Here is a 17,294-nt window from a genome sequence, read left to right as displayed (position 1 = left end):
TAATGAAACTTTGTATCGGCCCGCAGGAGTCTTATACTGTGCTTAGATCGAGCCATCCGTGCCAATGGCGAATTACCGATGAGACTTTGTTGTACTTTACCTGAGTTTCATTGCTGGGCTATAAATAAACTTTGAATATTACATAATACACATTGTGCCGACAATGACTCAATTCGACCTACATAAATCGCAATGTTAGAAGGTAATATAAAAACGGATTATGTACTTTCTTAGATATACACGGCACTCTTAACCGAAGAAATGTTAACGATTGTTTCACGTTTTATTATAGCACCTCCAAATAAATGTATACATATGTAATAGTAACTTAATAGTAAGGAAGAACTCGTAATTTTTACTGTCATCATTCAATATCATTATATTATTATAGAGTCGATATTCGGGTTCTGGTTACATACATACGTACATAATTGCGTTTTCTGAATCAGTCTGTAATAAACATACATTTATTCAATAAATATAACATTTTTTACATACCTCTTCTTACTTCGCCTTATTTATAATTTTAAGGAAAATGGGAATCTGAGGAAATGAAAATATAATGTTCCTTCATAGATTTTACAAATATTTATGTGTAAAACGTTTATGTTTTAAATAATGGTTAAATACAATTAAAGCGGGCTTTAACTGTAGTTGTATTAAGCCATAGTTAAAAACGTAAATTTTGAATTTTCATCAATTAATCTAGTGGAAAACTTTTGCTGTATGAAAGGGAGGTTCAATAAAAAATTTCATTGATATTAAACAATGTTATGTGACTCCAACCAATCTATTTATATCAAAATTTTTTTTAAAAATAAACGCTAATATTCATATATTGACGTTTATTTGGGTCGATTGTGACACGTTTTAAGGTCTGTTCATACCTAGTCAGCTCGTACCGACTTCAGCAGGTATCCGGCCGTACGAAAAGTATTCTTTGGTACATTTTGTATGGGTATATTCATACCAACCGTCACGTTTACGCCACGGCAGGCTTACAGCAGTACCCGACAATTCCTGTTCATACCTTACAGCAACATCCGTCAACGTATCGTATCCGTTTTTTTGTCCATCGTGGAAATATACACGCGAATTACGTGCCATGAGTCTGCCGCTTTGCTGTTTTGGACCAATTATCGATAGTGATAGTTGACAGCTGTTCAATCTTTCGACATGGTTTGGCGCAAATATTTAAAAATTTTTACGGAAATATTTAAAAAATTTTTGTCCATCATCCACAAGCTCCTTATACAGTGTCCAAAACTCTCCTTCGGTTTTTCTATTTTTTAACATGGGATGCACATCAAAACGCCTCCGTGCTTTTTTATTGCCTTCTTGAGCTTTTTCTTTCAACAACAGCGCGATTATACATAATTTTTCGTTCGATAAACGTCGAAACATTTTTGCTGACTTGTATTCTGACGCGTAGCTACGAATGCACGTGTATGCATTCATATTGCAAGTATTCGACAATACGAGGTAAGCAATATTGCGCCGTATCGTCATGGCCTCTAATGTATAAGTAAGCCGATTTTGCCTTGCACTCGGCCAAATTGCTGTAAACGTGACGTGACCGCGACGTGTAGGTAGATATTAATAGAAATGTAATAAAATTACATATTTGAAACGGAGTCGTGCAGTGCTGAAGCCGTGCAGTGCTGTTAAGTATGAACAGACCTTTAACTGATGAACGAGAATTGAAAGTCGCTGTGTTGCTTGAAAGTCCCCATACGCAAAAACCTACTTTTTCGAAATTTTCGTCGAGTAAAATCGATTAGTTAGTAGCGAAAGACATTATTTAAAATAAAAAAATATATTTAACGTTCCCTTGATTTTTTTTGAAAGTCCATCGATGAAAATCCGAAATTCACGTTTTTCGCTCCAGCCTAATGTATATTTATAAAATACATAATATGGTATCAAAATTGTTTTAATCGATGTGAAAGAGAGAAAATTAATTAAGAGTTAAAATACAATGGCGGTTTTGTGGTATCGTTTCATACTAACAATGAATTGAATCCGATATTTACTGATTGAATGTTAGTCCAATACAAAATATATTGACGGACGTCATATTTATAATATTCAACACGATTTTAATAAAACTGCGGTATTGAATAAATAATAATATCAATCAGAATTTATTTTTGTAGGAGTAATTGTTTTTGAATTTTAACACTCCTATATATTTATGTATGTACCAATGAACCGTCAAATTTGAAATTATCATAATTCCATCTCTTTTCTTCATCTCGAGAAATATTTCGCGAATCATTAAATATATTTTTATACGTTTAGCAATATTTAAAAAATATTCAGCAAATGTTAAATTTCTTATTTGTATATTAAAAGACAATAGTTTGCCTAGTGACATGTAAACAAATAAATAATTGTATTTGTTTACAGTATTTTCTGTTCTGTTTTTTTTTGTGTTATTTGTTTCTCGACGCCTCTACAGAAGCTTGTTTTCCGCTATTTTTGCCACAAATCCCCACCCACATCCCTCTTACCTATTTCCAGCATCTCATCCACCCGTGTAAATATATAACAGACGATCAAATAAGAGAAGAAGATAAAGACGCCCAGGGCGGGCGGGGGAACGTCGGGTCTCAACATGTAGAGCCTCGAGCGAGGCTTCCTCAATTATTCCCGTTTTTACCTCAAAGTATTTCTACGTTTGATATTATATATTTAATGAGGGAAGATGACGGAAAACGAGCCGCAAAATAAATTTTGTTGATTAATGCTTCGTGAAAAAATCGCTTTCATACGACAATTATTTAACTTTTCATCGATAATAAGTCACATTAAAAATTATAATTAAATGCTTTTATTTAAAAAATTGGATCACAGCAACATAGGGAACCAAAATTCGCTTCTATAAACAGAAAATTATGAACATGTACATATATTTATACAAATTCCACAGGGAAAGTGAGGAGGTGCTAGATTGAAGTTTTTTCCGGTTTTTAAGTTTAAATATGAGAAAATCCGAGTTTTCAGTTGCACATTATTTTTGCAATTAAAGAACTTGAGAATATCGTTTTGGAAAATTTGTAGTTATTTTATTTGTTAATTTAATACGATTCAGGAAAAAAACCAGCCTGTGGCTCATGAACGTCATATATTATATTATTTTTTAATCTTGTTTCTATTTTCAAGAATTACACGAGAGTTGTTTATTCAGAAAAAATATATAATCCCTTGACTTAATTTAATTAATCAATAGTTATTTGAGAGAAAAATTATGAAATTTTTGAACTTGGAACATATTTTTTTGTATAAGTGGGGGGGGGGGGGGGAATTTTTTTCAGAGCGTCCTGTTTTCAGTCCTGAGAAATATGGTCACTAAGAAAATAGGATAATTCTTGTTTGTTGTTGTCACTTTCGTAGTCGAAACTTATAAAAGTTCATTCTACTCCTGCTGCAATGATTAGATTAAAGCTTATTTCATGAAAATGGAAAAATTGAAACAAAATTCATTGTCAGTGCAGTCTGTGTGCATCTGCGTCGAAAATAATCTGACTTGTGAAGACTAAGCGCTCGTCAGTATTCATCCCGGTGTTCGAGTTTCATTTTCAGGGGAGCTCATCGCAGATTCGCATTCCGAGACACGCTGTTTGCACACTGCAACCCACCGCTAGCTGGTGTTTACGGACGCAAACATCTTTCATTAACTTTAAAATTGAGTTTTGAAATGTCAACGCCAAGTACAACTTCCTTAGGTATAATATATATATATATATATATATATATATATATATATATATATATATATATATATATATATATATATATATATATATATATATATATATATATATATATATATATATATATATATATATATAATATACGAGTATAGCAAAATTCCTAAGTATTTTATTTCGCTGACTATATGATATTGACGTTCGATTAATAATTAACGGCAATGTGGTGGCAACAAATTCTCACACGCATCGCAGGAGATAAATCTTCGACGTGCTCATACAGCGTCGTTTAACAATTTATGACAAGTCGACGATCAAAACTTGTGAATAAGTAAGCCACTTTGGGCTTTTCCTGCAGTTTTCCATTAGTGAAAAACGGAAGAGATGGGGTGGAAGGTGGCACTATGCCGACAACGAGGGTGGAATGTTTAGAGAGGAAAGCCAACTGTCAAAAGGGATGCTGCAGAAGGACACCCCCAGGGTTCGCCGATATGTACCTACTGGTGCATTATTAATTGTGCAAACAGGCGCAAATTCGAATATGCAAAGATCATAAAAATAAACCCAAAAAACATTCTCCCATATAGAAAAATAAGCCATTTTAAAAGGGTGAGGTAAAAAAACTTAACGGCAAAGGAATTGAAAGTTCTTTTATTTAAATTGATATTTTACAAAACGATATCATTTTAGGGCTTTTAATCTTTTCATCGATTATATTTATCTAAACTGTTGTTCTATAAATTATTTTTTACCTACATATTTATTAAACGAAACTTGGGAATGGGTCATAGCCGTTGAATCCAAGCGGTATTTTAATACAAAAAGTTATAACACAAAAAATAAAAATATTAAATAATAACAAAAAATAACAGAAATTGAAAAACTTAAAGCGAAAATACCAAAAAAACTTTCTAGTAAAGGAAGGACTATAAAAACCCATTTATTTTAAGGGAATCACCAGGACTAATTTTCAAAAGGTTAAGGTTAAGGTAGACTGTTCCAAATTTTAACCACATTATTGGAAAAGATTCAGGAATTTTTCAATGGGGGGGGAAGCGATATTAATAAAAAACATATATGATAGAATTGCCAACTGAGAAACTCTTATATATTCGTATATAAAAAAAATCGTATATAAATAAATTCATTATACATATAAATATATATTTTAATTTTTACTTAGTTTATCAACTTTATTTCAATAGAATTCCAACGAAATATTGACTTGTAAATGCGAATGAAAATATTTAAGTTAAGCTTATTGATATCAAAAATTACCAAATTTGAAAAAAATGTTTTGCTACTCTGAATAAAAACAAATCGTACCTGCCTTCCCCTCTCTGTACAAATACGCATATTTTTAAAATCGGGGAAAAAGTATTCGAATCACTTTACCGGCTCGGTTAATTTGTACTCGTTCGAGTAAATATGGGGTGTTTGTTCTAGGTCCCTTTTAGGTTTGGGGCCTTACTCGAAGTACTCTCCCATGGGACCCGGGGACCCTCCTGTCGACTTTGAAGCGAACCAACCTCTCCCTTCCCCACTTCACCTCTCGCCAAAGACGAACTAATTCAGCTGACGAGACCGTTTCCGAGCAAACTTACAGAAAAGATGTGCAATTTGCATATTATATTAACCGCAATGCACATCCGGATGCAATGCACACGACTCCAAATATGTGATTTCATTTCACCCGGTATCTTTTTACATATATGTACATATAAAACGAATCCATATCAAGCTAAAAATAGGTTTGGAATTATATTTAAACATATATAAATACTTATAATACTGCAATAAATACATTTTATGAATAGCGTGATACAAAATTGTGCATTTAATCTTAGTATGCATGCTTCATGGTTTTAACAGTGCAAGTTCGCATATAAAACAAGGGAATAATTGAAATTTCACGCTTCGAAACGAAAGAAAGTCGACACAGAAACAAAAACCTACATTTTTTCCGGTATTACCTGACACTAAAAAGTGATTTATACGTATAAATCCGTTTCGCACACAAGCTTTCGCGACTTTTCGATCGCATGTGCAGGAATTCTTTTTATTTGATTTCGTTTTTCATTTCATTGTATTGTATATTATACAATGTAATGTTATGTACGTACGTATATACATAACGAGAATGTATAAAAGTGTGTAATTAAAACGTGAAATAAAACATTTTACAGAATTCCGAGCCGACGCAATCTAATTAGCGAGCTTTTACTTGTGATGTGCAAATTAAAAGCTTTGTTTTTACAGCGTTATTTTTTAATTTTGCTGAAGATTAAAAGTGTGTTTCGTCGTTGTTTATTCGCACCGACGATGTCGAAAAAGAGAAACGAAACACAACAAATGAAACGCAGCAAATTTTCCGGCTTTTGAGCGTTTTCTTTTTTTATTTTTGCGTCGGTCCGGTCGGGGAAAATCTCGAAAAGACGGAACTCGGCGGCAAAGAAACACAAAATACGAGTCAGCTGTAAAGGGAAAATATTTAATGAAAGGTTTCGGTAAACACAAAAGTTTATTAAGGTAGAAGTGAGAGTGAAACGAATGAAAACAAAAAAAAGAAAAAAAAATGGTAAGAATTGTTTCCGTCGGAAAAATCTCGCCAATTTGCAACTTCTTTCTAATTAATTTTTAATTGTGTTTAAAACGCTCAATTGCGAATGTTGGGTGGAGAACAATCGCGGCCGCAATTATGTATAGCTTTAATTAAAAATTATAAGTCATCGTCGGGTTATTACGCGTTCGTTCAAAATAATAAATGAAAAAACAACATAAAGCCAAAACAAAACAGTTCCCGTGCGTGCGTACGGCAATATGAACGAATTCAGAACAAATATTCATGAAATGAAACAACATCGCTAACGTTTACCGATGAAATGAGATTGTGCTGAATTTAAATTGAATATTATGTAAAATTTTCAGCGGTCCGACGGTATGCAAAATTCAGTCCAACGATTACATACATACCTACTCGCATCATTCCGTACAAATTGGAGCCGGGGAAAAAAGCGATTTTCAATTAAGCGCGAATTTATTGCCAAGATTTAGATAGCAACAAAAACAAAACAAAACTCCATAGCTTTTATTGACACTCGGAAAAAATACTCGCAAATCAATTGTATGCTCATGGCGTGTTGTTTACTAAAGCAGGCACGCGTTTACCTAATACAGTACTAAAAAGTCTTAGGAAACTCGAAGCTAGTACGTGACGCGATAAGTTGCTCACCAAATATCCAAGCAAGGATTTCAAAAACGTTCGAAGATTAGCAAGTTTTGGTCCGAAACGATTTTGCCAACTACGCGCCGAGCATAACGAGAGCTAATTCGCACATCCTCATCCCGAAAAGTTCCTCTTTTTTTGTTCGTCGAACTTTTGAGGCTGGATTTGTATCGATTGATCCATTCGCGAAACCTATTTAGTACGTGGCCATATTGGGTAATTTGCACGGCGATGAAATTGATATATTATATATCTGGCAAAGGATACTAGTTCTGTGTATTGCAGGGGAGGGTCGGTCAATGACGTCTCAATCAATTATATCGGCCTTTGTCCAGTGCTGATTGCCGCAAACAGACGTCATTGTATGCAGTCACGGACCCTCCATTAACTATATTAGGCATCCAGCCCAGCTTCCAACAGGTATGATTCGAGTGGTTGCATATCTGTGTTTAGCATGCATTCAAAGCGGAACTATTTTAATTAATTTACTCACGTCTACTCAGTTTGAATACAACAATGTAATTTAATGAAAATTTTTACATTGAAATGTGAATTTATAAAGGCGCGCTGCGCTGTTGAAAGTAGGTTTTGTATTAAAAATTCAAAGAGAGTGGTGGCTTTGAGTTCCCTAGTCTTCATATTTAATAACATACTTGGAAGTTCGAATCCCCGTCCATGTCAAAGTTCACGTTATGTCACGACAATAATTACACGAGAGTCTTCGCTTCCTTCTTGGCATATTTTATTTATAGTAAAATGATGTCTAAGTGTAGGTCGTGGTTGTTCTGAAATTAACAAAAATTGCTTTGTGTCGCGGTTTCCAACCCGTAATCTAACTTACCAGTTTGCTGTTGCAACGTTAGGTTCACATGTCGGTCGGAAAATGCGATTCGATAAAGGAAAATTCAAAAGCAGCACACAATTTAAGGGAATTATTTTCGAAAATGCATGCCAATAGCGTTGAAATATTTACACGCTACGATAGTCAATTTGACGTATTCGATTAACATATGCAATTCAAAGGTACATTTGAGAATTGAAAATTACTTTTCCGTTGAATTTGAAGACGAAGGATTTTCTATTTATGTGCAAAACTCGGAAATTGAACATTATGCCAAATCCAATGACAAAATTTGACAATAAAAGATCAAAAGAAGCACACATTACTGAGATACATGATGACAGTTGCAGAAAGTGGTGAAAAAAATTAAATAAAAATGGCATATTTGACATTTGATATCCCCATTAAAAAAAATGTTTACTGTGCAAATCGTTATCATTACCTTTTAGCTGGTGTTTAAGTTAATTAGAATTAATGTACAGATTGTGTCAATATCAATAATTAAACCTCATATTTAATCTACTTAAGAATGGTCAAGATGAACTGTCAGTCATCTTTATTATAGCAGGATTCAATTTGTATGTAACTTTATTGTTGCTTATTGCCAAACCAAATAAAATGACAAAATGCCGCAAGTATTTACATATGTATGTAATTAAAGAAAGCAGGAGAGTAAAACACGAATTTTATATGAACCTAGTGGAAAAATTTCATCGTTTCGTCAAGAGAATATGACATTTTGCGTCAAAATGGGTCATTTTAGCTTCCTTATATTTCATAAAATTCGTAAATTTTTCGGGTATTTTTGGTATTAAAATTAATGGTATATATCTTAAAAAGCTTTAAAGACTTTTATTTTCAAAATAACTACGGAAACGTGAAAAAATTACGATTTTTTGAAAAAAAAAGTGCTTCCCCAATATTCAATACAGTCACCCATTGCGAGCGCAACGCGCTTTGTATGGAGACTTTTGAGCGAAACGGTGACTGAATTCTCGTTAATCAGTCAAAACTTACCAAAATCGACGCAAATAAATTTTAAAAGGGGAATATTGAGCGTTTTTTTTGTTTTTAAAAAAAGTAAAAAAATCTAAATCCATATATGGAAAAAAAACGAACTTTTTCAAATATTTTGTCGAGATAAATCGATTGGTTGGAGGCACAGAATATTCTCTAAAATCAATATTTTTTTTATTTAACATTCTCTTGATATAAAGAAAGTTTTTCAATAGGTCCATCGATGAAAATTCCAAATTCGCGTTTTTCGCTCCAGTCTAATGTGTATAAATGCCCTATATGTACACAAGGTAATAATATAAACACAGATTCATTTTGAATTTTTTTCTGAAAAGGGGTTTATTCAGCGTAATGAACTTTTTATTTGAATGCGGCCTATAGACGGAGGCTTTCTTTTCCAATTAAGTATTTTGATGAAAGGAGCTGCCAAGTGCCCGAGATACATTAATTGTCCGTTCGGGCGGATAAGAGGCCGAAAACAATCGCGGCCACCCCTCGGGTCTCAATTTAAACGGGCCTCTCGCTGACATTAAGCCTATTGTTTTGCAATTTGGCCGTTGTAAAGGGGGTGGGCGGGTGGCTTAGGCGGCAAATGCGCTTAGACGACCCTCTCATCGCGTAAGAAGTGCGCGCATTCGTACAAAATGCGTCGTTTCGATGGTAACCCTGTCCACGAAAGTCACCCTCCCTGAAGATTTCACCAATTCATATAGAAATTATTTAATTATTGCAGACAAATTTCAAAATTTAATCACCCCGAGAATAATAATATGAATTTTCAATAGAAGATTTTTCAACTGTCTGCTATCACTTGTCAGTAGACTTTGAATATTCAATTTGAATTATTTTCAAGAAATACACATGTATTATATGTATATTGAAAAAGTTTATTCAAATCAAATGTTATTAGATGAACGTATAACTTATGTGGAATTTCGAAATTATATTAGTTTGGATATTATTCACAAAAGTTGAGATCAAAATTGTATTGTATGTCTTCCATTGAATATTTAGATTATGGAATTGTATAATATAATAATATTGAAAATCACTGGTATATATATATATATATATATATATATATATATATATATATATATATATATATATATATACATATATATATATATACATATATATATATATATATATATATATATATATATATATATATATATATATATATATATATATATATATATATATATATATACATATAAGTAGACTTTTCATAATAAACCAATTTCTCGAAATCGGATTTATGAATAGAATTTCGGCAAAATCTTCGAACTCGATTGTAATTTTTCCACAGATCATTAATTTGAGACTCTTTCACGGTCCGTTTCCGGCGTTTGTTCGACCAAAGTTTGTATTTATTTTCTTTAAAATTTTTACGGTCGACTGCGTGTTTTCTTACGCCACGGGGTGTTTCTGAGAGTTTTCTTTGCTTTTGCAACAGCAATACGTCATCCTAGAGTTTATATTATGCCACCACTCGATCGATATACATATGTATATATATATATATATATATATATATATATATATATATATATATATATATATATATATATATATATACTGCGCCCGTCGTATTTTGTTTCAAACGTGTTAACATTGATTTGGAAACAATGCACGCGGGAACCAGACCACCTGTTGTTGTTTTCAGAAACAAAGAAGCCCTTGTTAGGATAGCCGATTCATCCCTCGCCTTCTGAGGGGTGGATTTATCTGTCTTTTACATATTTACCTCGCAAAAACTGCACCAATGCATTCATGTATTATTCTTACATTCGGCCCTAGCGAAATAACTGAAACGGAAGTCGCAGGACATTTGGTGACGCCGGTTCTTTGTCTACGAATCATTCAACTGCGAAGTAAATTTAAATTGAATCAGAACATTAGCTGAAAACAAAATTTAGTAACAATTTTAATACAAAATCTATTTAAAACCTTGAGGTATTGTTTTACCGATTGGATTTAAAGAGTTATCTATTATATTTCTTTTTTTTCTTTTGCTATAATAGCTTGCCTCAATAATTTTTTTAACCAAAAATAAAATTAGAAAGTTGTAACGAAAGAAAAGTTTGAATTTGCTATAATATATAAAAACGGACACGATCTATGTATGTAAGTTTGTGGGTATGCGGCGGACGCGTTGAACAGTATGCAGATTTCAAAGAAACAAATTTTGGGATGCCAGGAGTATATGTTGTGCCTAGAGATATTTAATAAAATAAATACACTTGAATGAGGTGCACAACCAATCAGCGTGAAGTGGTCCACATGGACTAAAACGTTTGACCAATGGGTGCATTTTAAGCATTCTCCATTGGGATGTGGCGTGACGACCGATCATGTTAAGGAGACGCGGGGAAGTGGTGGGGTGTGGAGCGATATGTGCTCCTGATATTGAGCACCTGGCTTAGAACGGGTGACGTCAATTTCAGATGCACTATGCGAGAGCGCAAAAACGTACACACATACACACACACATACACACACACACACATACACACACACATATACACTGATTCATCATTTCGAACGGTTGAATGGGTTGGATCGACAAGCGTGTAATGCGCGCAGTCGAAATTTTACTATTAATACGTGCGTGTGACTATAAATTACCTTACTTTATATTTATATATAACATATAACTTAATTTTAATTCGTGTATAAATTCCTTTCCGAAACCATCCGTTGAAATCAGTAGGCACAACACTAATATATTGTATTTTTGCTCTCTACATATTTGTTTGACTCCAACGCATGGGTGCGAAATTGAGCATTGAACTCCAGAATGTAGAAGAACGCTTCTTATAGAAAGCTTCATATATGATTAGCATCACGATGCGAAATAGAAAACGGAATACATAGATTAAAATAATGACAATGGTGGTTGCTGTAATGGTAAGGGTAAAGATATTGAAATGGATAACCATAGATGGACGAAAGAAGTGCTTGAACGGTACCCGAGAGAATGTAAAATGGTGCAAGTAAGACCGCAGGGCAGATGGGTGGATGAAATCAGAAACAGGTTTGAGATGAGATGGAAGAGATTTGTCCAAAACTAACACGAATGGAAGCATATTTAAGAGGCCTTCAAACATAAGAGGTTGGCGAATAGCTATAAATGATGATGATTTATTTGACTGGAGTTGAATCGTTGAAAAATAATCGATTAGTAATGAAAAGGACGTTATAATTACAGTTTACTAATCACTTTTTCATCATAATTCTTTGTGAGTTAAGTGAACATTACAAAACTATACAGATAGTTGACAAAATAAAAGGTTTTGCTTGATGGGAAAAGTTTAAAATATTTTGTTCATTTTAATAATGTACATGTATTATGTATATTAATATTTCACAACATAGTTTACTATTTTACTCTTAGATGTGCTATATTTATTCCACTGAATACGTTGAATGGGTCCCCCGCGAACCGCTTCAAAGCAAAATCGTGTAAGCAAGACTCAAATTGAAAGTATGGCGCGTGCATGAATTTAATGCATAAGAAATTTAAAAGATTCAACTGCAGTGGAAATGCATCAGACGTAACGGTAATGGCACAGACACGTGGTGGCTGGTCCCCGAGAAGAATTATCGCCGTAGTGATTTGCGAAGGGGGTGGAAGCTGAGGGTTGAGTTTCTGCTTTCAATCACCACCACTACTATTAAACTGAAACATGCACTTTGCAGCCATAACAAATTTAGTATGAAAAAAATCAACATCGCTGTATATTATATTCTTACGTATGTACATGATACTGAAACGCTTTAGGGTGCGTTTTATCCTCAAGACACAATCCAACATATGTGTGTATCAAACGTCTCGGGGTAGATTTCACTGTTTGCCGTCGGCGGTGATTTGATATATCTCTGGGGTGGTTGTTGTGGGTGGGTCTAGAAAGGCGCCCTGTTTATTTCTTTCTCGCGGGAAAACCGTCTGAGGGTGGGTGGTAGTGGTGGTGGGGTATACCTATTTGATAGGGAGGCAATAATCGTTTTTGACCGGTGGCGTTATTAGCACGTCAGCTTCAGGGTCGAATACACCCCTAGAAGAGTGCACAGCCCCTCCTTCCCTGTAATGTATGGTGGAAAGCGCCACGTGCGCCAAATTGGCGCGAAGTGTGCGGCGCCATAACTCATGTTTGGCGGCTCGATTGGTACATTTTAGACTATACAGAAAATAAAAATAAGCTCTTAATGGAATAACAGTAGCATTGTACGTATTTCTGGATCGTATTGTTATTTTTGACTGGAATAAAATATGCGTTATAATTAAAGTAGTCAATATTTATTATAATTAAGACAAATAATAGACATCTCCGATAGAAAATATGAAAAAATAAACAAACGTAAGAAATTAGAATAAAGTGCATTTGGACGAATGAATACCGTTTTATAAATCAAAAATGCCACTTTGTATGAAGAAAAAAATCTTCGATCAATGTGTTGTGCCAGTGATGACGTATGCATGTGAAACTTAGAAATTGAACGTCTGGATGCTACACAAGATCCAATGGACTCAAAGAAGTATTAAACGCTGTATGTTTGGCATAACAAGGAAATATAGAAGCTAAATATGTATGTGGGTAAGTAGTATAAGGAAAGTGGATAGAGTGAAGAGATTAAAATGGCAATGGGCAATGGCCACGTAGCTAATAGAATGGACGAAAGGTGGACAAAAGAAGTGCTGGACTGGTACCGGAAAGGATGCAAAAGGGTAAAAAAAGACCGCAGCAAAGATGGGTAGACGAAATTAGGAAATTTTTTTGGGGAGACGAGTGGAATTGTGTTGGAGAGGCCTTCATCCAGAAGTGGATGGTGAATCGTTGTAGATGATGATGATAAAATGGGTATAAAATAAGTATATCACTTCTTTACAGAACATAGTGATAGGTTCACATTCCTATTGATGGAAAGACATTATATATCATATTATCGCTATTTAATCATATTTTGTAGATAAAAAAAGAAAGAAATTTATTGTAATCAGAAAAATCTATGAAATACAGTGAATAAAGTTGCAGAACATCGGCAAGAAAAGAGTCAGAGAGGTGTTGTGTTGAAAAAAAATAGCGGAAACCGAAACGTATATGTGTCTGTATACCTACATATATGTACATACATATGTATATTTGTAGGGAAGAGTGGTGTACCTATGGACGATTGTGCCTGTGGACAATGACTTTATTTCGGTCGGGGAAAATATTTTTGCTACACAATGTTCTAGGGAATTATGAACATCGAATATTGGCAACATTCAATCCACCTTTTGGTGCCGGGCGCTGCCAGATTCGAGTTTTTTCGAGAATTTCGTTATTTGGGACCCAAAAGTAAATATTTACCAACGAACTGTTTATTTATTAAAATAACTTTTCATACAAGATATGCATTTAGTTTTGTATAGTGGTTATTTAACTATTTGGTAACGACGATATATGTTTTAAAACGTAACCACAAAGAAGTGTATTTTAATATTAGTTGAATATTTCGTTTTGTTGTACCTTTGTACATTTATTTGGTTACGTAACTCTGGACGCATCCAGAGGTTAAGGTTAGAGGTTCTTGTGAAATTAACAACCAAAAAGACTTTCAAATATTATGTTGCTGAAGTTATGAATAATCCAATCAAAAATGATATTGAAATTAAGTATTACAAGAAAATATCGACAAACAGATTTCTTGTGGAAATTTCTGGGAAATTGCCTCCTCCTCGAGTGGTAGGCCAGTCTGGGAGTCTCAAATCACAGTTGGAATTTATTGTAGACCTTGAGAATTTCAACATTAGATGAAATAGTTTACTTTGTATTAATTATCATATACATATGTCCAAAGGTACAACATACACTGTCCATAGGTTCAACATAGTGTTGAACCTTTGGACAATGTTTTTGTTTCTATTATTTTTGCAAAAAATAAAAAACTGTTATGCTATCATTAATTTTTCTTTTTTAATTTTAATCTTGAATATTCAACCTATCTAATGACATTAAAAAGTTTGCATAAAACAATAAAGTTGCTGAGCTATGAGTGAAAAAGCGAAAATTGTCCACAGGTACACCACTCTCCCCTATATCTATGTCATGCGTATTTAATTACATTGAGCTCTACATATAAAAATACTTGTAATACGTAAACATTGGACGTATTAACTTCTTTGTATTTTATCTGAGATTAGTGGGGGCGAACTTTGAGCATATTCAGTGAATAGGAAAATCGCGGGGACAAAGGTTAAAACGAAGTAACGAGCAGCGAACAACGATGTTACTTTTTGTAACTTTTCAGTTTGATAAATTGTTCGTCTGATAAAAACACAGTCACCGGGGTAAGACGGACCCGCTACACTCCACGACACGTATTAATGTAATGAAAATACACGTTGACTTTTTTCCGCGAAAACATACAAAAAAGAACTCCACATATATATTTTAAGGGTTTACAAAGAATATATTATATATTTCAATGTTTAAGAGTGTAACACCGTAATAAACTTAAAATATTTGTCCTTACGCCAAGGAAACAATAAAGATCCACTGGCTACCCATAATCCTGAGAAGGATTCGGAATGGGAGGAGGGTGGAAGGTTTAGATAAAAAATCGCGTTGGCAAGCGTCTGTAATTTTTATGTGCGTCGTTTGTTGTATCCGGTAAAATGGCGCTCGATGAATTGTGGGACGCCTACAAGTCGAAAAGCTTCCGCAAAAGCTCTGGCCCAAAAGCTTGACGTTGACATAGAATCGCCCCAGGGTGACTGTCCGGTTATGAGTGCCACATTAATTTTGACCTTTTGTAAGCGAAAAAGACTTACAAGTTGTAACAGCAACAAATCTCTTTAAGCGCTGTATTTTTTCCACGCTGAATATATGTACGTATGTACATAAATGCCTTTGTGCACTTCTGTTGCAAAAAATGGAATAAAAACAACACTAGTAATGAATACAATTAGTTAAATGTCCCTGTGGAGCGCCAGCGGGCGACCAACTGGAAAAATTAGTCAATTAGTTGTGCTACCTGTTCAGATCGAATACCGTTGGGGTTTGGATTTGTTATTTTAATTGGCGTTCGATACACCCCATTCGGAGAACGTCGAACGAATCTGCATACCGGAACTTGAAGGAAAAATATTTTAAATTTGCATGAATGGTAATAATAATATATATAAAAACGGACGCGATGTTTGTATGTATGTTTGTGGATATTTGGGAGACACGTCGACCAATCGTGTCGAGGAGACGCGGGGAAGTGGGGTAGTGAGGACGCGGGGTAGCGGTGAAGTGGGGGGTGTGGAGCGTCTGACATGTGCTCCTTATATTGAGTGTCGAGTGACGGGGTGCGTCAGCGTCAGATGCGCTGCACGGGAGCGTACAGACATACACACATCCACGAAGATACACACATTCATTCATCATTTTGAACGGGTGAGCGTGCGCGCGCGCCTATAAATTACCTTACATTATATTTATATATAACATATCACTTTATTTTATTTCTTGAATCAATTCCTTTTCGAAACGACCCGTTGAAATCAACAGGCACAGTTACAGTGTTATTTATTTATTTTTTAAAGTTTGGACTATTGTTTCAATAGAGGAGTTCCTAATGCGCCATAATGGTCAAAAATATAACAGAAAATAAACAAAATAATAACAATAAGAAATTAATTCATTTATACATACAATTCATAAAAAAAATAAAGTTCAAGCAATGAGAGTATTCACACAACATATACATAATAATATTTAATATAAGGAGAAAAATTAGGAATGTCTAGTATTAACAGTCAATACCAATTTACATATGTATGTATGTATGTATTTACATATACATATACAAGAACCAACCGTGAACACAAAAAATCCCCGTAAGGTCAAAATCTAAGAATATCAAAAATCGACAAAGTCGAAAAATAATCATATCCAATTATTTAATTATGCATTAAGTTTGGATCATTGTGACATTACAGGAATTTGTAATTCACCACAATTGTCAAAAAAAAAAATACAAAGAGAAGACAAAAATAAATATATATATACAAAAACAAAAATACATTTAACACAATTATAACAATAAGTAGCGGATAGTAAAAATTAAAAATAATAAGATACAAGGAAGGGAATGTCTTACACCTACAGCCAATTCCAATAATAAGAACCAGCTGCAAATACAAACATCCCTGCAATGTCCAAATGGAAAGAGTAGATCAAAGTACCCAGTAGATATATGTAGCCGCAATTCGCAACAGTAGCTTATCAGGAAACTTTATATGAAACCAAAATAAATAATAATAGCTACGATTCAAAAAGAATAACAATTAATGTACATATATGTATGCACATATGTATTTACTTCAATTAACATGATTAAATATTATTAAATCTCTAATATGTATTTACATATATATATATATTAGTCAAATCTCGTTGAAAAAGGTTGTATTACAGGACATACAGTACGTAAGTAGATAAATTGAGAAACACTTATTTTG

The sequence above is a fragment of the Arctopsyche grandis genome, chromosome 5 (genome assembly GCF_051622035.1).
Source record: "Arctopsyche grandis isolate Sample6627 chromosome 5, ASM5162203v2, whole genome shotgun sequence".
NCBI classification, from domain to species: domain Eukaryota; kingdom Metazoa; phylum Arthropoda; class Insecta; order Trichoptera; family Hydropsychidae; genus Arctopsyche; species Arctopsyche grandis.
This window is presented reverse-complemented; position numbering follows the sequence as displayed.